Source organism: Myxine glutinosa, chromosome 2, assembly GCF_964187855.1.
Source record: "Myxine glutinosa chromosome 2, kmMyxGlut1.1, whole genome shotgun sequence".
NCBI classification, from domain to species: domain Eukaryota; kingdom Metazoa; phylum Chordata; class Myxini; order Myxiniformes; family Myxinidae; genus Myxine; species Myxine glutinosa.
The window spans coordinates 163,013,544-163,038,516 of NC_136262.1; the positions used below are offsets into that span (position 1 = coordinate 163,013,544).

Below are 24,973 nucleotides of genomic sequence, written 5' to 3' on the forward strand. Positions count from 1 at the left end.
ATGACAGTTTATAGCTGGGCCGAGATTTGAAACAAGGCCAGACAGCTTGGAGGCGAAACTTTGTTTAAAGTCAGGAGTCTCTGTAAAGTGTTGCCAGCAAAGTACATGGGAGGTTGTGCTTTTCGTAATAGCTCTGATAAGTTATCTCATCTCTGTGACGCAGTCACTATGGCAGTGGATTTAACGTTACCCTGTAGCCATTAAAGAGGTAGGGGGTTAAATCCTCCCTCAGTTGTCTGTCATTGTGTACGGGCGGAGATCAGTGGGAAACACCAGGGCGGGCATCACTGGAAACAGACAGACTCACAAATTTTGCTTCTTCACAGTAAGGTGAAGACAGTTCAGACATGACAAAAGTATTGATCATTTAGTACAACAAACATCTGAAGCAATTTTTAAAAGTAAAATCTAATCAACTATATACTAACTAACTATACAAAATCGTTAAACTAAATCGCTCACGAACCTTGACACAACTTGTAACAGGTGTGATGTGATAACGACAACGGTGTATCATTCCTCTTGCTGATAAAGTATTATCTGGTGTTCCATTCAATCTCATTCTTTTTGATGGCTGACACAATTTTTTCCTTTCATTAGAGGCCTATTCTCAACACAATCGACATATTTGCCGAGAGACAATTACAGTGCAGAAGCTTTTGAGATTCAGCTGCGATCTGAAGTAACGACTCAAAAATAAAGCCTGTTCACGGAACTGTAGGTCCACGATTTAAGAACCTTTCTTTGGTTTTTTATAAATAAGAACATTGCAACAAATAAATTTGCAACTAGAAGGGCACTATGTAGAGAGCATACCTCCGCCAGGCTGAACAGTTGACGTTTTGAATCCCATTGATAGGTCGGATCTGGATCCGGGCCTGAACCAAAACCTAATCAGCTTGTTCTTGTCACCTAACCAACTCGTGCACCTAGTTTTGTCATAAGTCGTCCACAACTTTTTGAAATAGCATGCTATATATCGTTTTTGGCCCTATCACTCAATGGTGAAGAATCACTTCAAAAATTTTAAAATTATCGTATCCGGATACTATTCGGATCTTCACCAAAATCCAATTGATTTGTGCGTGTCACACACGTAACATATCCACAACTTTTTGAGATATGCTATATATCTGTTTTAGCCCCATCACTCAATGGTGAAGAATCACTTAAATACGTCCGCTGATCCGAATTTTGATTTGAATCTTCACCAAAATCGTATCAATTATTCCTTGTCACACCCCCGACATCTCCACCAAATTTCGTCCAAATCCGTCCATAACTTTTTGAGATGTCGTGCTATGTATCGATTTTGTCCCTATCTCTCAATGGTGAAGAATCACTTAAAAATTCTACTAGCCGGATCAGAATCCGGATCTTCACCAAAATCTAATCATTTCATCCTTTTCACATACCCAACCTCTCCACCAAATTTCGGCTGAATCCGTCCGCAACTTTCAGATGTTTCTATAATCTGATAATGACGATCACCGTACTTTAGGAGTGAATGTCAAAAGCGACTCATCCATCATGCATATACTCTTGGATTTACCATCTCATCCATCAGGTATTTACCATTGTTAAATGATAAATGCACCATTTATTGTGAATGAGTGATGCTTCTGCTGTGCACCTGCTCTTTAAAAGGGTGCTGAGCTTTGTTTTCAAAACCATAATAAAACGCATTTCTACCGATGGTATAGAATATATTAAAAGTATGTGTGGTTTTATTTAATTTTTATTGTAAATAACGTTAATTTGACCTTTGATCTCTCCGGCATTATTTTACATTCCAAGTACAACAGAGGGTAAGATCCATGCTTTATCCGACCAATTTGAACTGGAAGCAGTTCATAAAATTAAAGCTTGAATAATTTTGATCGAGGACAAAATGTTTGCTTCCCATGCGATTAAGGAGCCGACAAAACAAAAGACGAGTGTTTGTGTGCATTTGATGAATGTGTAGCTCATTTTACATTGTTAAATTAACCCATCAGGATTGACTTTGTTGGCATGTTTTTCCATGCCTGCGCTGCTTCTTTGAAGCTGACTCTCCTTGAAGCCACGGCTTGTAAAATTTTGAGTACATTTAAATGCAGTTTGCAAAGTTTCATTGTTTGCAATTGCATCCACTGCCTGAAGTGATAGTTTCTATATTGCAGAGACTGCACTTTTTGTTGACCGAAGGCTTGTGCTTCTAAATTGACAGTCGGTAAGAACAGTCATTTGTCTGCAAACTGTTCTCAATCTTAATACTTGTTTGTTGTACACCGCTCCTTTCCTATGCCATCTCCAGGCGCTGCATATCGTCATTGCCAGCACCGAAGGGGGTTCGGCAATGACGCACGCTGAAAGGGAGTACTCAGTTTTCACTCCAGTTTCTTGTTTGCTTGTTTGTTTGTCCGGGCGATATCTCAGCCATCCTTTGAGCTAGGAAGCTGAAATTTGGGCACAATAGTGAGCAAGTGATTTGGCTATAAAGGATATTTTGGATTAATTGATTAGGAATGGGAAGGGGGGGGGGGTGAGTTAAAAAAAAAACACATGGACATTGCTAGGACTTCCAGGAAAGAAGTCGGTATTTCAAAAAAGTGGATCTGGGGTGAATTAATGGGGGTAGAAAATATCAAGGTTTTGGATGGGGGAAGATAAGAGATGGTGGTGAACAGCTGTTTTAAAGACCTGGAGGGAAGAGTGAGTGGGATTGAAGAGAGTGAGGGAATTTGTTCCAGAGGCAGGAGGAAAGAGTGAATGTGAGCAGAGAGTCTTAATTTTGGCAGTTTCATCAGAAGAGGGTTGCAGGCAGATCTTGTGCGACCTGTAGGAATATTTGCGGGACAGATCACAGACAGATCAAAGACAGAGCTGGGGAAGCAAGGACAGAGAGGAGTCTGTAGAGGACAGAAACACCACCAACTGGCCTGCGGTGAGTTAGCGAAAGGCCCTCGGAGTTGGCTTCATCGCGGGAGATTCCATTGATTATTTTAAAACACTATATCCAGCTTATTACTTTCGCAATGTTTTATTTTTATTTCTGTGCTAATTTGTCAGGGATGTCATCCTCTAAAATATATCTCTTTAAAAAAATGTTATGATTGTGTGCGCCTTTAAACTTTCTTTGTATAAGATGAATTGTAATACTGGCTACCACCGGGTGGTGTTATACGACACACTTTTACATAGAGAGAGTTGGGGTCCCCCCCACTTAAATGCCCTCCCAAAGATAGGTTCCCACGACACAAAACATACTTGGGGTACCGTTGGGCAACATGCAAAATTTAGTTTGATTTGTTTCAGTGTTCATATATGCTTCGAAAACTAAAGAAAACTAAACACACACACACACACACACACACATATATATATATGTATATATATATGTATATATATATGTATATATATATGTATATATATATATATGTATATATATATGTATATATATATGTATATATATATATGTATATATATATGTATATATATATGTATATATATATATATATATATATATATATATATATATATATATATATATATATATATATATATATGTATACAAATTCATTTTTATAGTACAGATGATTATAAGTCGACACCCGTGGAAGTGCTTGCAAAAATACCTATTCGTGTGTTGGCATCTTAGCGTGGTTTTTTGCCTTTGAAGACTGTATTTGATGGCTCTGATTCTTTCTCCCCTCTTCAAACTTTGGCCAAGTCCAATGCATTTTTCCAGTATATGCCCAAGCTGTTTATTTTTCTTCCACTCCCTCACGTGTTTACAGTGAGGCATGTCTACAGAGTCATCTGTGGTATTCTTGTGCATCGGTTATGCTCCTGCTTTCTGGCTTTAAGGACCCTCAGAAATGCCAGATGGCATGCGTACGTTGCAATTGTGCCGGCAGCCATCACATCTGTACCTCCCCAAACAATTATTTGCCCATGAGGGAGCATCCTTTTTGCGTGGCTGGAGGGAGTTTCTATTAATTGTAACCAAGGTAGATATGTAGAGATGTTTCTTCCATTATATTTTTAAAATATTTTCAACTTTTTTGTTGTCGTCTTTCATGAACAACTAAATGTTAGGGGGTATTTTAAATTGCAATGTCTCCAGGTGTAGATGCCATTTGAATTGCAAGCTCTATATAAAATTGGACTTGTATTTATACTGTATACTAAATATTGTTTGAAAATATGAATGCCAATCTCAGGCTCATTGGAGTATGAGGGTGCAAAAGGTGTTTTTTTTGTGGAAGGGCAGTGGTTGGGATTGACTGCAGACTTTTGTAATGAATGCATTATCCTTCAAAGCAGACCATTTAAATGTATGCTCTTTGGGAGATTCTTTGCAAATTAATCATTCAGTTATGAGGTTGCATTTGGTTCTGTCTTAACTTGAAATGAAAACGTGTGCTGCCTTGACTTCTCTTGACAAGGCCCTAAGACTATGTTTTTCATGCTTCGGTAAGTGGATTGTTTGTTTTATGCCAAAATGTTGGAAACAACTTGATGTAAGATAATCTAGCTATAGCCTTCAGGGTCCTTTGGAAACTTGTTCAGAATTGTAAAAAATTGTGAGTTGGGCAGAAACCGTCTTCAGGTGAATATATATTTTTTTTTTCCAAAAAGAGACATTATCGCCAATACATTTGGTGTCAGAAAGGGGAAAAGTTGGTTATGTCTCGTTATCATATTTTCAAGCGGTGAAGCCGCTTCAATATTTGGCTATGTGCTTTCTTCCATCCGTCCGTAGGAAATGAAGAACTTTTCTAACCCACTGTATTTAATTCTAAAGCGTTCTAAAGTGTAATTCTAGAGGGTTCTAAAGAGTAATTCCAATGGATTCTAAAGGGTGATTCTAAAGTGTAATTCTAGAGGGTTCTAAAGGGTGATTCTAATGGATTCTAAAGGGTAATTCTAATGGATTCTAAAGGGTAATTCTAAAGCATTCTAAAGTGCAATTCTAAAGGGTAATTCTAGAGGGTTCTAAAGGGTAATTATAATGGATTATAAAGGGTAATTCTAATGGATTCTAAAGGGTACTTCTAAAGCATTCTATGGTGTAATTATAGAGGGTTCTAAAGGGTAATTTTAGAGGGTTCTAAAGTGTAATTCTAGAGGGTTCTAAAGTGTAATTCTAGAAGGTTCTAAAAGCTAATTCTATTGGATGCTAAAGGGTAATTCTGAAGCATTCTAAAGTGTAATTCTAGAAGCTTCTAAAGGGTAATTCTAATGGATTCTAAAGGGTAATTTAAAGCGTTCTAAAAGTAATTCTAGAAGGTTCTAAAGGGTAATTATATTGGACTCTAAAGGGTAATTGTAAAGGGTACTTCTAATGGGTTTTGTTCATTTCTCGGCTTTGCCTCTTTCATATTAACAATTGCACCCGTGTCCGCTTACAAACCGTGAACTCTTTCCTTCGGATATGGGTGCGATTTTTAATTGTACGAGTAAATCTTAAAGTTGCATCTGTGTGCATCAAGTGGTCTTGTTATTGTGTCCTTTTTTAGGCATAGATTGAAGCTGATGCTAGAATTAAAATTAATTAAATCATTTAAAAGAAAAAGAAAACTTTAGAGGTGGTGATTTTTTTTTTGATTAAATGACCTTTTATGTAAAATGAGGAATTGTGTTCTAATTTAGAAACCTTAAAGTCAAAATACTATTACCTAAAGGACCAATCATGGTGCTTTATCAATATAATTGAATGCTGTACACACAGACCACAAAGCATTGTCAATTGTTATTTTGTTATCACCGTTTAGGTTAAAAAAAAAAACGATGTACCAAAGACAATGATGTCTTCAAAGTTGCTGATTGACCTGGTACAAAATTTTTCATTTCTTGCAATGCATTAAAACTTTATTGTTGAGGTATGGCAAGATTTTGTTTTCAATAACCAGACTCGGGTTTGAGCGTCTGCTCTGAGTCTGAGAGATTGGTGGTTCAAACTCCGGCCGAATCATAGCAAAGACTTTTAAAATGGTACGTGGTGCTTCTTTGCTTGACGTTGTGCATTTATAATTAAAGGATAAGAGCACAGACCATTCACAAAGGTTGGCATCCATGGGGAGGAGGAAATTCCCCCTTAGGAAATTCCACGCTTAGTGTGGTGAAAAAGGTGGCGCCATTGTTGAAACGTCGTTGGTACCCAGTGCCCCGAGAGGTGACAGCACTTCCCCCAAGCTCAGTGGATCTATTTGTCACGTCTAACAGTTCCGTATTGTTTCGTGTATTCGTCTGTTTCTCCATGTGTGTGTGTTTATGACAGCTCCACTGTGAGCTGTAGATCCTGTACAAGGAGAATAAATATAAATTTGCATCAAATGAAAAATCATTGGGTCGATCACGATCGGACACTACTGACAAACTTTTTCCATTGTTCTCTTCTCACCACCGCTTCAGGGAGGTCACGCCTGTTGATTTTGGTGTCACGTTCCAGTATATCGATGTAGGTTGTAGCGGGTCGTCCTCTTGAGTGGTGACTATCAGAAGGTTCCCAGAAAAGTACCATCTTGGCCATCTCTCGATCACTTCTCCAACAGTGCCCACTGAACCTGAGACGTTTCTGGAGTAGTGACTCTGGAGTGACAAAAAATACCTTACCTTAAAGAGCCTATTTCAGTCCACTTCAGGACGAAGGACTCCCTCATCTCGTATTGATGGGTGTTTTGGCATACTCGCAATTCTTGCCAAGTCCAGGTTCACCATAGTGTGCAGCTGTGGGAATCAAAGTCGCACGATTCATTGGAGAAAAACAAGTCTTTAACCACTTGACCAAACAGGCAGCTTGCAATATCATTCTACCTTGCAAAAGGGAGAAAGGGATGTCCTTTGACTCTCAAGCCCATACAGTATTTCCCATTTAGCACTACTGAGGTGTCCCTTTGATAGATCATGCTGTGTCAGTCAGCAATGTTGATGTTTTATGTTCAGACATCGATTTGCATTGTACACAAAGCAAAAGAATAAAACCACAATATTCACATTTGCTATTTCGCAATGAGCTTGTTCAAAAATCCAGGCATGTCGGGATGTTAATAAATTATTTGACATGCTTTGCACGGCTTGGATGGATGTGACACTCAAGCAATATTGTGGTGGAATTTTGCCATAGCAAACCCCTTTAGTGCTGTGCTTTTGCAACCTTCCCGTGGCTAATGGCTCGAAGTTGAAGTACTAAAAAGATGTGTGAGCAGTCTAGCCTGGGGCTTGGCTGTGAAATGAGCTTCTTTTCTGGATGGAGATGGTGGTGTTCATCTTGCTGCAGCCGCAGTTATAAGGATGCCCTTTATCGGCTCGAAATAGCACTTGCAAGTGAAAAATGTAGCAGATTTTAAAATGTAATTTTGGGTGAAACAATCTTATGTGCAGATTTTTTTCTTGCGATATCCTCCTCAACTGTGGAACTTGCTGCCTTTTAAATTTGGACGGCTCTATCAATTACAGTCTTAAAATGTCTCAAAATTCCATGGTCTTCAGTGGCTCTTTCTTAATTTTCGCTTTATTACGTCCTCCGCTTGGTTGTAATCCCCATTTGTGGATTTCAGAAGGTGGATCAGAATCCTCCCAGGCCTCTGCTTATCCACCTCCATTTCGCTAAAGGATCAGGTTTTAAACATCTAGTTGGGAAGTCTTGTTATTCCGGTATCTTTGTTCTGATGGTTCTTTTCAGGATTGTCACTGAAACCTGGACTGCTTCCAATTGTAGTTTGTTGTAATTTTCCCTGGTGTAGTTTTCAAGATCTGTGTGGTTCTTCTTCATCACTCCCGTTAATCCAACGATCACTGGCACAATTTTGGCACTGTTCAACTTTCAGGTTCTGTTGCCATCATTTCTCAGATCCTGGTGCTTGGTAATTTTTGTAATTTCCACATTATTTAGAGCTGCGTTCTGCAACCTTTTTAGCCCAGGACCCAATAAAAAACCCAGGCATCCAGTCGCGACCCATCGAACCCCCGCTCCCCCACAAACCGTCACGGAAATATCGATTGCTTATGACGTTAATATCTTGGTAAGGGTTCGGTTCATCATCTTTGTACAGTAGTACAATTCGTAATTGAACAATAAAGCAAAGTGACGACAATCATACCAAACACTGTCCTTATTTTGTTGTTATTTTGTACGGATCTCCACGACCATAAGGAGAGAGAGAGAGAGCGAGAGACCACGCTCCCCTTGAGAATGAGCAGCGACTTCGATCACAGACACCGCCCACTTGATATTATTGTCAGTCAATCGGGCGTAAACTCCCTGCCTTGTTAGCAGCTTCGGAAGAGATTAATCCGCCCCTATGATGAATCCGGATGAAGATTTAATGAAGAAGATGATGATGAAGATTATGAAGAAGATGATGAAGATGAAGATGAATCTCACAACATTCATTGGCGGTGTATCTTTTGTGAAATAGAATAAAACTTTAATTATTAAAGTGACACGCCAAGATAAGGTGTTTGAACTTTATTTTAATCTTCATCGTGAATAGATGATGAACTTAAAATTTAACATGAACTGATAAACAATACAAGAATAACTTTTACTGAAAAAACCCGATATGCATCTGAACTTATATCCAGGTTCAATGTTCCGTTATCATGAACAACATTAAATAAACAACTTTCACTGATTAAACCCGAAAGTGAAACTTACAAGCCTAATTCAAATGTTCCGTTCGCAACATTGTAGATGTGGATTATCCACATCAGTGTAATGGTTGATTTTGCATATTGGCTACGAGATCATCGATTCGGCTTTGAAGCGGCGACAATGCGATTCTCAGGTTGGCACACAGGGCCACTGTCTCCAGTTTGTTTCGATACTTGGACTTCAGATATGTCACCGTTGAGAAACCTGCCTCACACAGCCACGTCGTCGTGAATGGCATCAGGAACTTCACCGTGAGATGTGCAATCTCTGGGTACTAGACACTGTCAGCCAAAACTTTACTAAAGTGTCCTTCCTGAACAGTCTCAAGTGTACCGTCGGACACGATGTCGATCAAGTCCTCTTTCAATCTGTTGGACAAGTTGCAGCACTGCTGAACGTCGACTGAATAAGGGTCTCGGCTCCACTTCTTCTCCACGCGTGGATCAACAGGAAAGTATTCGTCAAATCAATTTGCGCAGGTTCACCAGATGTTCGACGATGACATCCTTAATGTCCACACGTTCCTCAACACTCTTGCTGAGCAGATCATCCAGGTTTTTGAACATGTCAAATTCATCATTGGTCTGTACTCTTCTCTTCCATAGATCGAGCTTTGACTTGAACGCCGCTATCTTGTCTTACATTACGAACACGGATTTCGCCTGCTTGTTCGTTTTGCCCTGGAACGATATGTTCAGATTGTTCAATAAGTTGAAGATGTCGGCCATGTATGCCAATGTTGCGATAAATTTGTTGTTTTTGTAGTAGACTGCCAGGTCTGACTGAGCCACCTCCAAGAATGCGAGGACCTGGTCGCGAAGTTCATACAATCTTGCCAAAGCATCTCCTCTGGAGAGCCAGCGAACAGCTGCAAAATACAGCACCGTGGTGTGTTCTGCATCTTGCTCCTTACACAGCTCTGCAAACAACCTCAAATTTAGGGCGCTCTTCCTGAGATGGTTGATTGTTTTCACTGCAATGTCCATTACTTCGGCAAGTCCAGGTGACATCTCTTTCGCTGCTAATGCCTCGCGGTGGAGGAAGCAGTGGGTCCAGCTTGCCTCTGGTGCCACATCTTGGATGAGCTTAATGACACCGCTGCGCCGACCTGTCATTGATGCCGCACCATCGGTACAAATGCCAACACAGTCTTCCCACCCGAGGCTATGCAATGCGATGTGTTTGTTGACGACTGCAAATATTTCTGCGGCCGTGGTCTTGGTCTGTTGCTCGTCACATGCCAGAAGATCCTCCATAAAATCATCGCCATGCCGATAACGAACAAAGATGAGGATCAACGCCTTCTGTGTGATGTCCATCGACTCGTCCAACTGGATGACAAACTTGTTGGCCTCTAGGTTTGCATACAGTTGGTGCTTGATGTCTTCGCCCATGTCTATTATCCGTCGGCGAATCGTGTCGGCAGAAAGCGGATGGTGCTTATCTTGGAAGCCGCCGTCTCTCCAAGCACTTCTCTGCACATCGCCTTGGCGCATGGCAGGATGAGTTGCTCTGCAATACAAGATAAATAAAATAACACATGAACATTTTTCACTTTATGATTAATCTTGATTTTGTTCCAAGGCAGTGGCGCACAACATGGGGGTCGTTTGGTGTTTTCCGGGGGTCATGAAGGGGTCATAAATAACATATCAGTTTGTTGAGCCCATTTTTAGGAACCTAACAAAGGTACATACCACACACAGTATTTTGTTCGCGTATGCACGTATGTCATGACCCCCAGGTTAAGAACCGCTGTTCCAAGGCATTATAAAAATTCAATATGTACGATGTGATTGCCGTACGTACTTTTAAAAAAGAGGCAAAGTTTAAGAATGGCTGTATTGCAACAAACAATAAAACTTACAAAGTTGTGATATACCAAACGTATACATGGCATGAGTAATAGTAAGCAAGAACCCGACACATCAATATTCTAAAGACGAAATGAAAAACTAAATTTAACTATACTTACAGCGCCATGTATTACTTTATGAACCAACAAACCGCCAATGCAGTGAAATACTTTTACGAAAAAAACCAAAAAACCTACCCGCAATAGTGTACGGTTTCTTTTCTTTGGCTATCTTCTCTGCCACCAGGTAGCTGGCTTTTGGTCAGTCCCTTCGACGGAAAAACAGCCGAACTCATTACTGACTTTCTGTTGTTCATCTCGCGTTCTTTCCGGAGAAAAAACTCCTGCGACTTGTTGACATGATCTCCATGTTTCTTCTCGAGGTGCCGTTTCAGCTTTTGGGGCCTGAGGGACTCGTTGGCCAACACGTCAAGGCATATCACACACTGTGGTCGATGAACATTGTGCTTATCGATATTCAAGGTGAACCCATAGTTCAGAAACACAGGCTGATACTTTCTAGCCATGGCGAGTACCTTACGCTCACAGCTCAATCTTTCGAATGAAAAGCAATGGACATTCGCATGTCGGAAACTAAACGTATGATCTGACTGACCGGATGCACGTGCGGTACATCGCAGTACATCGGTACAGCGCGGTACATTGCGGTACATCGGTACAGCGCGGTAGAAGAGTCTACACTATAAAGTTTGTGTCGGCGTTCGTTTGATCTCTGTTCTGTTCAGTCGGGAGAAGTAAATCGTAGATAAAGTTGTTTTTTTCCGCGATTGCTGAAACGATCGTGCGACCCATTGAAAATCCTTCACGACCCAAACAAACTTCACGACCCAAACACCCAAACAAACCCAAACCCATAGGTTGCGGAACTTCAATTTAGAGGAAATTTGTTGGGTACTGACTCCTCAATTAGCAATGACCTTCTTTCCTTTTTTGGTATCTGAATACCATGTCCAGTTGCAATGCTTTGGTTTCTGTTCACGCTTAGATGGTTAGGTCATGTACGTGAACACTACCTCCTCGTTTTCAATGATTTTTTTGATTTTTTTTTGTTTATGTTTCCATGATTTTTCTGAGTGTGATATTGAAGTTTGCACACATGCGCTAATGGATTACTCAGCATACTTTGTTGTACCTTTTTGGGTACAGCTGCTCTGACATGTTTTCTTTTTACATCTTGAGAAAAGGTGACCTGCTTTCTGTTGCAGAACCTTGCAGAACCCACACCTGTGTGATTGACTTGGTGCACCATTTTCTTAAATCCATTGGGGGTAGTGTCCATGGGGCTGACAGGATGGCCTAGAGGTAAGCACACTCGCCTCTAATCTGTTTAGCCTGGGTTTGAATGCTGACCCTAGATCATCACGTTGTTCCACAGGCAGGGTCATTCGTCAGTGTGTGCCGTCCCTCGGATGGACGTTAAATGGGGTTCCCATCTGCCAGCATTCGTTGGTGGACGTTAAAGACCCCATGATGTCCTATGCCAAGGGATGGTGAGCTATCACCGGCACCCTGGCCAAGTTCCAAATTCTTGCCTTAACCAGCAGAGGGCATTGCATCAGCAGCACAGGCCAATTCTCAGCCAATTATGCTACACCACAGCCTTGTGCTGCAGACGATTCATGCAGAGGAAGAAAGTGTCCTTGGTTTTGGGCATTTTAGTACAGGCATTTTATGAAAAATAGCTGTGCATCCTCACACAAATTGCAACAAAAACAAACAACGAATTTTGATTCCTGGATATGTCTTCTATAACATGAAAAAAGTCTTAAGGAATTGTCTGGTGGGAAAATTATGAAAATCATCAATGTTTAACCCTACCAAAAACGGATTTTTTTTTGCCTCAAATCAGTGTTCTTGCATGGTTGTTCAAATGACTTATTAGTATATACCATGCTTAATGTTTGGTGAAGAGGTTTTAAATCAATGAAGAATTAAAGTTTATAAAGAAATTCAGAACGTTGTCGTCGTCGTCGTCACTCCCATTGAAAATTGGGTCGCCACGTCAAAATCCAAGATGGCCGCCTCCATATATATGTCTGAACCTTGTGAGCAGAATATCTTGAAAAATAAACGAACTATTAACTTCTAATCTGGTGTGTGGGTGTATCTACGCATAAGGACGAACGCTATTGAAAATTGGGTCGCCAGGTCAAAATCCAGGATGACCGCCGCCATGTATGTCTGAACCTTGTGAGCGAAATATCTAGAAAAAGAAACGAACTACTAACTTCTAATCTGGTGTGTGGGTGTATCTACGCATAAGGGAGAAGGCTATTGAAAATTGGGTCGCCACGTCAAAATATAAGATGGCCGCCACCATGTATATGTCTGAACCTTGTGAGCGAAATATCTAGAAAAAGAAACGAACTACTAACTTCTAATCTGGTGTGTGGGTGTATCTACGCATAAGGGAGAACGCTATTGAAAATTTGGTCGCCACATCAAAATCTAAGATGGCCACCTTGCGTCTTCCACTTTGTCACCTCACATCACTTCACCGACAGGGGACCTAGGCATAACCCTTGTTTTTTGGTCTTCTCCAGTTTATTTTTTTTTAAATCTTTCTGCGCTTTGTCATTCTCCCAATTGTTGGTGTATATTTGTTGATATTAGGTGTGTACACAGCTTTAAAAACGACTTTACTTTCCAGTACACCTGATATTTTGTTTTATAATTTCCCACAAACTTTGTTTGTATGCAGGATATCTCAAAAAGTTGTGGATGGATTTTGACAAAACCTGGTGTATGAGTTGGTTAGGCAACAAGAACAAGCCGCTTTTGATTTTGTTTCAGGTCACGATCCAGATCCAGCCTATCAGTCCGATACAAAACATAAAACTATTCAGCCTGGCAGAGGTATCTGCTCTACCGAGTTCTGTTCTAGTTACCTCCACCACCGAAGGTGGATGGAGGTTATGTATTCACCCCTGTATGTTTATCTGTCTGTCTGTCTGTCTCTGTCTGTGTCTCTCTGTGTCTGTCTGTCTGTCTGTTTTTGTCCCCCGTCGCACCGCGGAGCTAAAGGGGGACTATGGTTTTCTCCTCCGTCCGTGCGTGCGGGCGGGCGTGCGTGCGTACGTGCATGGGTGCGTGCATAAGTGAAGGACCGCATTCGAATTTGGTGTGTGGGTGCAACCCACGTCAAAATCCAAGATGGCCGCCGCCATGTATGTCTGACGCCATGTATGTCTGAACCTTGTGAGCAGAATATCTTGTAAAATAAGCGAAGTACCAACTTCTAATCTGGTGTGTGGGTGTATCTAGGCATAAGGAAGAACGTTATTGAAAATTGGGTCGCCACATCAAAATTCAAGATGGCCACCACCATATATATGTCTGAACCTTGTGAGCGAAATATCTTGAAAAATAAGCGAAGTACCAACTTCTAATCTGGTGTGTGGGTGTATCTAGGCATAAGGAAGAACGCTATTGAAAATTGGGTCGCCACGTCAAAATCCAAGATGGCCGCCATGCGTCTTTCACTTTGTCAACTCGCATCACTTCACTGACCGGGGACCTTGGCGTAACGCTTGTTCTGTTTGTGAACAGAATATCTCAAAAAGTTGTGGATGGATTCAACCAAAACTTGGTGGACATGTTGGGTATGGGACGAGGAATTGTTGATTCTGTTTTAATGAAGATCTGAATCTGGATCCACATACGATAATTTTTAAATTTCTAAGTGATTCTTCACCATTTAGATATAGGGCCAAAAATGATATATAGCACGATATTTCAAAACGTTATGCATGATCTATGACTAAACTAGGTGAATGAGTTGGTTAGGTGACAAGAACAAGCCGATTAGATTTTGGTTCAGGCCCAGATCCAGATGTGACCTATCAGTGTTTTACGGCCTGAAGCACACCAAGCCAAGCCTTCAATCACATTGTTTTTTTTTATGTATGATCACACGAAAAATCTCTTCCTCCACATAAAACAAAGAAGGGAGAAGAGAGTGAAAAACCAGAGTAGGCCAGTCCAAGAGTATTTCGGTCCAAGAGTAGGCCGGTCCAAGAGTAGGCCGGTCCAAGAGTAGGCCGGTCCAAGAGTAGGCCGGTCCAAGAGTAGGCCGGTCCAAGAGTAGGCCGGTCCAAGAGTAGGCCGGTCCAAGAGTAGGCCGGTCCAAGAGTAGGCCGGTCCAAGAGTAGGCCGGTCCAAGAGTAGGCCGGTCCAAGAGTAGGCCGGTCCAAGTGTAGGCCGGTCCAAGAGTAGGCAGGTCCAAGAGTAGGCAGGTCCAAGAGTAGGCAGGTCCAAGAGTAGGCAGGTCCAAGAGTAGGCAGGTCCAAGAGTAGGCAGGTCCAAGAGTAGGCCACCAAGGCAGGCCCAGCAGTAGGCCCCAGTGCAGGCCCCGCACGAGAGGGTAGGAGTAGGCAAGTCCACAAGTAGGCCCCAAGGCAGGCCCAGCAGTAGGCCCCAGGGCAGGCCCAGTGGTGGGCCCCAGTGCAAGCCCCGCACGAGAGGGTAGGAGTAGGCAAGTCCACGAGTAGGCCCCAAGGCAGGCCCAGTGGTACGGCAGCAAGAGTTAGATGAAAGTCACCCTTCAGGTGGAGAGATTGCAGCTGGAAACTCTACAACACCCGAAAAGGCACTCCGCCATGAGCCCTCCTCCAAAATGGCCACTCTCTCTCTTCTGAATCACCTTCCTGGCCTCTCCCCTGCCCCACAGCCAATCATAGGCTTTATACACATGGACCAAACCACTTGGTCTGACACACAGGGGGGTGGGTGGGGGGGGGGGGGGGGGAAGAAGAAAAAGGTCACAGACCGTAACACAGTGGGATAGAAAACATAAACTGTTCAGCCTGGCGGAAGTATGCTCTCTACCGATCGCCGTTCTAGTTAGAACTATATTTGTTGCTGTTTCGATTTTATGTGTGGCATCTTTTATTCACACTTGTTCTTGGAATGTTTTTGCAAGACGAGTTAGAGATACATTTTCTTGCCTCTTGCTTCGTGTTTGGTACAAATTGGATTCAGTAGTCTGTATGCTGGGTGAGCTTTTCCCTGTGGTGGTTTGGGTATGTGTTGGACATTGAAAAGCTATAGAGTTATTTTCTTCATTGTGATTACTTTTTATTTGTGGGCTGGCGGCAGCACTGCCTGACCCCACATCCCAATATGTACTTTAAAGCTGCCTTTGGTGGCCTCAAAACGGATGTCATGGCCATCATATGGTAGCTCAAAACGTTGCCCAGATTCTGCTTTACCTTCACCCAAAATGTGGGGCCTCCACTTGCTACGATTCGGCCATAAAAAAAAAACGTTCAAACACTTGAAAATATTTAATAGATAGATTGTAGTAAGGAGACCAAACTTTTCCTTAATTGTAAGAATCTGTAGGACTGTCACAAAGTAGTCATCAAGTGCTACATCACAGACAAAAGAACATTGTTGCTGCCATTTAAGCAGTTTCGTGGCAGATGGTTTGCCATTGCAGTCAGTGCAAAGCCAGGTAAATAGTTTGACCATGATTCAAGCACACAGTGGTCCAGTCTTTTTGAAAGGTACTGTTATTTATTTGTTGAATTATTTTTACATCCATCGGCCAATCATGGGCAGGTAAGATAGGATGCCTTACTATATGGACCGCCAGTTTTTAAACCAGGTCTATTCTGATTTAGATCAAATCCAGACTAGGCAACTTGAAGGCAAGTGCTCCACAACCGACCCATCCAATAGGATGTAAAATACAGCAAGTTGTTTTTTGTACTGCATATTAGTAGCAATGTGTAAATGTAAGGCCAGAAGAAACTTTTTCTATCTCAAATAATGGCCCACAGATGTGCCATGATGTGAAGCACATTGCTTTGTTCGACAAATGTTTTCTGACTTGTTTTGGCCTCGACAGATTTGACAACTTTGACCTTGACGATACACTTATCCTTCCATGTAATTTCTGAATGGCGAAGCAGAAATGCCTTTTGCAAGTGTTCTTGCAAGATGGCAAACGGTGTTCTCGATTTTCGTATACTAGCAGAGTTACCCGGCGTTGTGTCGCTCAATAAATGCTAAACAATGTCACTGATCGTTATGAACAAGGCCGTTTATTCGAGGCACGGATCCACCAGCATATCTCTGACACCATCAAGATGGCGTCCCTCTCATCTCTCCCACAATCCCCTTCCACTTAATAATAATAATAATGCATTTATTTTATATAGCGCTTTTCAGGAAGCCCAAAGACGCTTTGACAGAGTGCAAAACATAATGCATAGCAAAACATAAAAACAATTGCAAAAAAGAAGAATCAATAGGGAAATATTCAAAGCACAAAGGAGGGAGAAGGAGAGGAGATAGTCAGGGGTTAGATGCTGTGGGTTAAATGTTGAATGCAGTGTTGAACAGGTGGGTCTTGAGTGATGTTTTGAATGTGGTGAGTGAGGAGGAGTCTCTGATGGTGTGAGGTAGCGAGTTCCAGAGGGTGGGAGCAGCGATGGAGAAGGCCCTGTCCCCCCAGGATCTAAATTTGGTCCGGATGGGGGAGGTCAGGAGGTTGGTACCAGCAGAGCGGAGGTTGCGGGTTGGAGTGTGTCTGGAGAGGAGGTCAGCCAGGTAGGATGGGGCCAGGTTATGGAGGGCTTTGTAGGTCAAGAGGAGGATTTTGTACTGGATTCTCTGGGAGATGGGGAGCCAGTGAAGCTTGTAAAGGACGGGGGTGATGTGGTCACGGGTCCGGGAATGGGTGAGTAGACGGGCAGCGGAGTTCTGAATGTATTGGAGTTTATTGGTGATTGTTGAGGGTGAACCATAAAGGAGGCTATTGCAGTAGTCCAGACGGGAAGTGATGAAGGCGTGGATGAGGGTTTCTGCAGCCACGGAGGAGAGGGATGGACGGAGACGGGCGATGTTTTTCAGGTGAAAGAAGGCTGTCTTTGTGATCTGTTTAGTGTATTTGTCGAAGGAGAGGGTTTGGTCAAAGATGATGCCAAGATTCCGGATGTGAGGGGAGGTGGATACTGGGAAACCGTCGATGTTGAGGGCAAAGTTATGGGTGGACTTGGTGAGCGTTTTTGGGCCAATGATGATTATTTCAGATTTATCACAGTTAAGTTTGAGGAAGTTGATTTGAAGCCAGGATTTTATTTCAGTGATGCAGTTTGTCAGGATAGAGTGGGTGGCGGTGGAGATGGACTTGGTAGAGATGAAAAGCTGGATGTCATCGGCGAAGCAGTGGAATTGGAGACCATGACGGCGGATTAAGTGACCGAGGGGGGACAGGTAAAGGATGAAGAGGAGGGGGCCAAGAACTGAACCTTGGGGGACACCTTGGGGGAAGGGAGCAGTGGGGGATTTGCAGTTATTGATGGAGATGAACTGACGTCTGTCAGAGAGGTATGATTTAATCCAAGAGAGGGCAGTGCCGGTAATGTTAAAGGTGGTTTCAAGTCGGGTGAGGAGGATGGTGTGATCGATGGTGTCAAAGGCGGCGCTGAGGTCGAGGAGGATGAGAATGTTGAGGTTGCCAGCGTCAGAGGAGAGGAGAAGGTCGTTGGTGATTTTGAGGAGAGCAGTTTCAGTACTGTGGTTGGAGCGGAATCCGGATTGGAATGTTTCATACAGGTTATTGGCAGAGAGGTGATGTTTGAGTTGAGTGGCTACAGCGCGTTCCAAAACCTTTGACAGAAAGGGTAGGTTGGAGATGGGTCTGAAGTTATTTAGGGTGTCAGGGTTTAGTCCAGGTTTTTTCAGAATGGGGGTAACAGCAGCAATTTTGAGGGATGGTGGGACGATGCCTGTAGACAGGGAGGAGTTTATTGTTGCAATGATAAGTGGAGAGAGAGCAGGAAGGGAGGCCTTGACAAAGCTGGAGGGGATGGGGTCAAGAGTGCAGGTGGCAGTTTTCATTCCGATGAGGAGTTCAGAGAGGTCAGTAGGGGAGACTGGGGAGAATTGAGACAGGGGATGGCAGGATAAGGGGGGGCAGGTGGTTTGAGGGGGAGCGGGTGCGGCGGTGGTCAAGCTGTTGTAGATGTTTTCAATTTTGCGTTGGAAGAATGAAAGGAAGGAGATGCAGTTGTCTATTGTGAATGACTGGGTGGTGGTGTTCAGGGGGCTGAGGAGTTTGTTTATTGTAGAGAAGAGTGCTTTTGGGTTTCCGGAGCCAGAGTGGATAATTTGAGAGTAGTAGGCGGAGCGGGCGCGGGAGAGGGCATCTTTATAGTGTTGTATGTGGTCCTTGTAGGCCTGGGAGTGAACTGTGAGACCTGTTTTATTGCGGAGTCTTTCAAGTTGGCGAGCACGAGTTTTCATCAGGCGGAGTTCAGGGGTAAACCAGGGAGCAGAATGGGTGAAAGAAACTGTTTTGGTTTTTATAGGCGCAAGTTGGTCAAGGCAGGAGGAGAGAGTGTGGTTGTAGTAGTCAGTGAGGTCAGAAGGGGTGTGGAGGTCAACGAAGGGAGAAGTGGACATTTTTTCAGAGAGGGTCGATGAGAATGAGGCAGGTGAAAGAGCGTTTAGCTTACGGAAGTTGATAGTGCGATAATGCCTTGGTGCTGGGGTGGGGATGTTGATAGTCAGAGTGATGGCTAGGTGGTCAGAGAGAGTGAGGTCGGAGCCAGAGAGATGGTGCAAAATTAGTCCAGTAGAGCAGACAAGGTCCAAAATGTGACCACGGTTATAGGTAGGAAAGTTGACATGTTGAGTGAGGTTAAAGCAGGTGAGTAAATCAGTGAAGTCAGTGGTTAGCGTGGAGTCAGTGGAGTCCATGTGGATATTGAAATCACCAAGGAGGAGGATTGAGGGGGAGAGGGAACATAGCTGGGTCAGAAAGTAGGAGAAGTCAGACAGGAATGATGGGTGTGGTTTGGGAGGGCGGTAGACAACAGCCATGACTGACTGTGTGTGACCAGAGAGTTTAAAAGCCAGGTGTTCAAATGATGGAGCAGATGAGATGGAGATGAGGTTGGTCTTGATGTCTTGTCGGTGAATAACGGCAATTCCACCACCTCGGCCCTCCGAGCGTGGTTTATTGATGTAAGAATATCCATTGGGTGTGGTGAGGTTGAGCGTGTAGTAGTCCAGTGGTTGTTGCCAGGTCTCAGTGAGACAGAGAAAGTCCAGTTTATTTTCCAGGATGTAGTCGTTCAGGATGAGGCATTTGTTGTTGAGGGACCGGGTATTGAACAGGGTGAGCTTGATGTTGTTTTGTACGGCGGGTATGAATCCAGGTGATTTGGCCAGGGTTCGCAGACAGGAGGTGCGATTTTGTGCGTTGTTGTGACCAGGTGTGTTGGGACGATGAGTGGGAGTGCGCTGAGCCGACCAGAGGATGGGGATGGAGTGACCTGATTGTAAATAAACAAACTTACGACCGGAGCCACGGTGAATGTACCTGGGTCGACGCAGGAGTCCATTCGATTTGATTGCAGAGATGCATGATGGGGTGGAGCGGGTTTTAAGCAGGAGAAGCCTTGCGGCGGAGTACCGCAGAGCCATGCCAGCAGGAGCGAAGGGACGAGCATGAGGCCAAGGGTGAGGAGGCGAAACAATCGACACAACCCACGGGAGTGGGCCCGAGGAAACAGCGAAGGAGCCGAGCAGGTGAAGCCAGGAGCAGAGCCGGGACCATGCAGAGGGCAGACAGGAGTGAAGAGACGAGCACGAGGCCAAGGTTGAGGAGGCAAAGCGGCAAATGCAGCGGCAAACGACCGCCGCCGCTAATCAAGATCACGGCGGCAAACCGCCACCACCGCCGCTGCAAACAATGGGCGGCACAACCCACGAGAGTGAGCCCGAGGAAATAGCGAAGGAGCCGAGCAGGTGAAGCCAGGAGCAGCAGAGCAGAGCCGGGACCGTGCAGAGGAAGACTCAATGGCCAAAAATCCGCCACGACCACCAGGAAAGCAAGATACGGACAATGGTCCAGTCAGAGAAGCGGCGAGCAAGTGACGCCAGCGTCCTCTCACGGCCGGACCGGAAACGGAAGTCTTACATCTTACATCATCATCCCTTCCCAGCAATCCTTAAACATCCGGCAATTCACCAACAACAACAACAACCGCAAACTCGGAAATGATCAAGCACGTAAGAAAGAACACAACATTTTCTCCCCTTGCCCACCAAGTTCAGGTATGGACTGAGGTTACAAAATCCTAAAAATGGCTGGGGTGTTGGTTTGCTCTCTGAGGCTGTTGCAGTGCCCCACAGGTTCAAGCCCTTCTTCTATATCAGCCGTATTACCTGTATTTGTGGGGCACATACCAACTCCCAGTTGGCTAGATGTAATCAAAGGCTGGGTCACAGGGGCCGCCACTTTCCGTAGTCTGCTGATGTGCCACCGAGACCCATCCTGAAGCTGGAAAGTCACTGGTCCAAGCTGTCGGCTCACACGAAGTTGGGAGGATCAGAATGACTGCATCTTGTTTTTCCGATGAGGATATTTAGCTCTCACCCAATCATGAACCTGTATCGCAGGTGGCCTTGATCTGTCCACTCTGTCAAAGCGTTGCTTCATGCGCTGCTGGCTCAGTTGTACGGCAATGCTGGCAGCCTGTGAGGGGAAGCAAGACCCCATGAGTCGAAGCCTGTGCATGGGCAGCAATAGCTCACGCCCTGTCATTAACGTTGCTGGTGAGGCACATGTGGTGGTGTGCTTAATTGCCCTGTAGTGCATGAGGGTCTGTAGTAGGGCTGTTTGAAACGTACAACCTTGAGCTAGGTGCGCTCAAATTCCATTCTTGAGGGTTTGATTAAACCTTTCCACCCCTCCATTGGCCTGTGGGTGGTACACAGCCATGAGGATATGTTTAATTCCATTGATGCTAAGATACGTGGTGAACTCAGCTGAAATGAACTGTGGGCCATTATCTGTGGTAATGACCGGTGGCATCCCCCAACATGCTATCAGTGTGTCCAGGATGTGCATAATGTCTGGGAGGTAACTGATCCCACAGGAACAACCTCATGCCACTTGGAATTTAAATCATATGCGACCACCAGATAGCGTTGATGATGACGGACACCCCAAATTTCTCCACAAATGTCTAGTTGTAGGTGTTCAAAGGGGTGAGACGGCCAGGGAACTGGCTGCAATGGAGGCAATACGGGCTGTCCATCTTTGCCACTGATCAAACAAGCCATACAATCCTTTACCAATGTCTCAATGTCATGGTCAATTCCGGGCCACCACACCAGGTCACGGCAACGTTGCTTGACTTTGACCACGCCCAAGTGACCCTCGTGAGCCACGCTTGGCGCCACTGTGCGGTGTCCTCGCGCCACACAAAAATCGTCCCAACAGAATAGCTCGTCTTTCACCCTGGAAAACGGTATCGGTTCGTCTGCTACTCTGGCCAGCCATCCCTCTGTGATGTAGGAATGCAGTGTACCGCGAAGAGAGTCTTCCTTAAATGCCCGCTGGAGCTCTGGAAGGGACACCACATCATGTAGGGGTCAATGCAACAGTTGTATTAGATCCTGCTCTGTGTCTTCTGGTTCAGAACAAGTGTGAGCATCCATAACTGATCTGGATAAGTGGTCTGCCACAGTATTGTGACATTCAGGGGTGAACTGAAGCTGGAAATTGGCTGGAAATTGTACTGCTGGAGTCGGTCTGACTACGTGTACAATCGGAGTGGCTTGTGTCCCGTGCCTGGTGTGGCCATCAAAGCTGTGAGTGCCTGGTGATCTGTTCTGAGAGTAAAGGGCCGACCATACAGGTACAGATGCCAGCGTTTGCATGCCCATATGCAGGTCAATGCCTCTCTCTCTCTCCCACAGAATATATTTGCTCCATGGGACTCGAGGCACGGGATGCAAAAGCTATGGGTTTCTCCACACCATCCTGCACCTGGGACAAAACAGCCCCCAACGCCGTGGCCGAACCATCACAGGTGACCAATGTGGCACTGTTGTCAAAATGAGCTAAAAGAGGGGCTTTAGTGAGCTGAGCTTTCAGCCTGTGTATGGCTGCTTGACAGGCTGCGTTCCAATTCCAGGAGGCTTCCTTCCTAAGAAGCTGACGTAATGGTTCAGTGATGGCTGAGTACTGTGGCTAGAACCGGATGTAGTAGGCCGCCATGCCCAGGAAGGTGGCCAGCTGAGAAACAGACTCAGGCTCAGGGATGTGGTGAATCAATACGACATTGGACTGGAGAGGGGAAAATCCCGTGAGGTGACAGCTTAAATCCCACAAACTCTATTTTGGGTACCGCAAAAACACATTTGTCACCATTCAGTGTTAAGTTGTGCTGAGCAAGTTTCTGGAGCACTTGGATAGGCAGCGTTCATCATGTACTGAGGTGTTGGGACCATGTACCACTATGTCATCTAATGGCACTTTTCCATTGCACAGAACAGTACGGTACGGCACTGTACAGTACAGTTTGGAGCGGCATGGTAATCCCTGTGTCGTTTTTCCATCGAACAACAGAACCGTGAAAATTGGTGGAGTTATCTGAAGTGACAAAAAAACCGCGACTGCTGTGGTGAGGTAATTACCTCCGCCACCAAAGGTGGATGGAGGTTGTTTTCACCCCTGTCTGTTTGTCTGTTTGTTTATTTGTTTGTGAACAAAATATCTCAAAACGTTGTGGGCGGATTCGGACGATATTTGGCAGAGATGTAGCGTATGTGACAAGGACAAAATGATTAGATTTTGGTGAATATTCGGTTTCGGTTCCGGCTGCTATAATTTTAAAGTGATTATTCACCATTGGGAGATAGGGCCAAAAACGATACATTGCAGGATATCTCAAAGTTGTGGACGGATTTGGACGAAACTTGGTGGACCGGTTGGGTGTCTGACAAGGATGATTTGATTCGATGTTGGTGAAGATGGATTCGGATATGAGAATTATTTAATTTTTTAAGTGATTCTTCACCATTGGGAGATAGCGCCAAAAACGATATGTAGCAGGATATCTCAGTTAGAGACGGATTTGGGCGAAACATGGTGGACTGGTTGTGTGTGTGACAAGGAAGAATCGATTCGATTTTGGTCAAGATCTGAATATGGATGAGTATATGAGAATTATTTAATTTTTGTAATAAGTGATTCTTCACCATTGAGAGATAGGGCCAAAAACTATACATTGCGGGATATCTCAAAGTCATGAACGGATTTGGACAAAACCTGGTGGACAGGTTGTGTGTGTGACAATTAAGAAGCTATTCAATTTTCGTGAAGATTCGGATTCGGATCCAGATCCACCTCGTATAATTTTTTTAAGTGATTCTTCACCATTGAGTGATATGGCCAACCAGGTGGATGTATGCTCGCTACTGAGTGCCATTCTAGTCTCTCATGCGACACTAAACTGTAAACAGCTCCGCAACTATGGAGGAACTTGAAGCTGTGTTTTACTTTTTCGTCGGGTTTTGGTTTTATCTGAACATGAGTTTTTTTTAGCGAAATGCAAAGAGAGAGGACGTGTTTGAGAAGGAAGTGTTTGAGAAGAAGCTGAAAGACACCAGAAAGAGGACAGCTAAAAAGAGAAATAAACTTTTGCAGACAATTATGAAGACTGACAGCGAAGATTTGGGCCTTGTTTGTCGGCCCAAACAAAGAATACAGGTACAGTATGTTTGCCTTTATATGTATGGACGTTTGCCTTTATATACAGTCACATATATGGACGTTTGCCTTTATATACAGTCACATGAAAAAGTAAGTACACCCCAAGTAAAGTTTTGACTTTTTCAACATATGTCAACATACAGCTATTTGATCTTCATTTCAACAATATTGATAGATAAAGGTGATAATATAACAAATATCATGAAACATTTACATTTTGTAGTCCATTGTATAATTTAAATAAACATAAATGCAAATTTCGCATGTGGAAAAAGTAAGTACACCCTTGGCTCTAATAGGTGGGATTGCCCCCTTTGGCAGAAACAACCTCAAGTAGGCGTTTCTTATAACTGTCTACCAGTCTCTGACATCGACTGGGAGAATTTTTTTCCCACTCCTCCATGCAGAATTCTTTCAGCTGTGCGATATTTGAGGGGTTTCTTGCATGCACAGGTCGTTTCAAATTCCCCCGCAACATCTCGATGGGATTTAGATCCGGGCTTTGACTTGGCCATTCCAGAACCCTCCATTTCTTTCTTTTCAGCCATTCCTTGGTGGATTTACTGGTATGTTTAGGGTCATTGTCATGTTGCAAGGTCCACCTTCGGTTGAGCTTCAACTGTCCGACAGATGGCCTCACATTATCCTCAAGCACCCTCTGGTACAATGAAGAATTCAAAGTGGATTCTATGATGGTGAACTGCCCAGGACCTGATGCAGCAAAGCTGCCCCAAACCATAATATTTCCACCACCATGCTTTACAGTTGGTATCAGGTTGTTGTGGTCTAATGCTGTCTTTGGTTTTCGCCAAACATGTCTTCTGGTATTGTGGCCAAATAGCTCTACCTTTGACTCATATGGCCAGAGCACATTGTTCCAGAAGTGATGGTCTTTGCCTAGGTGTTCATTGGCAAACTTTAGTCTTGCCCTGATGTT

At 43.9% G+C, this 24,973-nt stretch overlaps 1 protein-coding gene across 12 annotated transcripts in view; it reads left to right on the plus strand.

The window, feature by feature from the left end:
* The window catches only part of LOC137421113 (heparan sulfate glucosamine 3-O-sulfotransferase 1), a 461,391-nt gene that overhangs the window by 294,094 nt on the left and 142,324 nt on the right, over positions 1 to 24,973 (plus strand). For 2 of the 12 annotated variants that reach the window (XM_068106846.2, XM_078771900.1), the window contains exon 2: positions 11,723 to 11,819. The exons of the other annotated variants lie outside the window; for them this stretch is intronic. The gene's annotated coding sequence lies outside the window, so the exon portion shown is untranslated. The remainder of the gene's footprint in view (positions 1 to 11,722; positions 11,820 to 24,973) is intronic. 12 annotated transcript variants of the gene reach the window in all.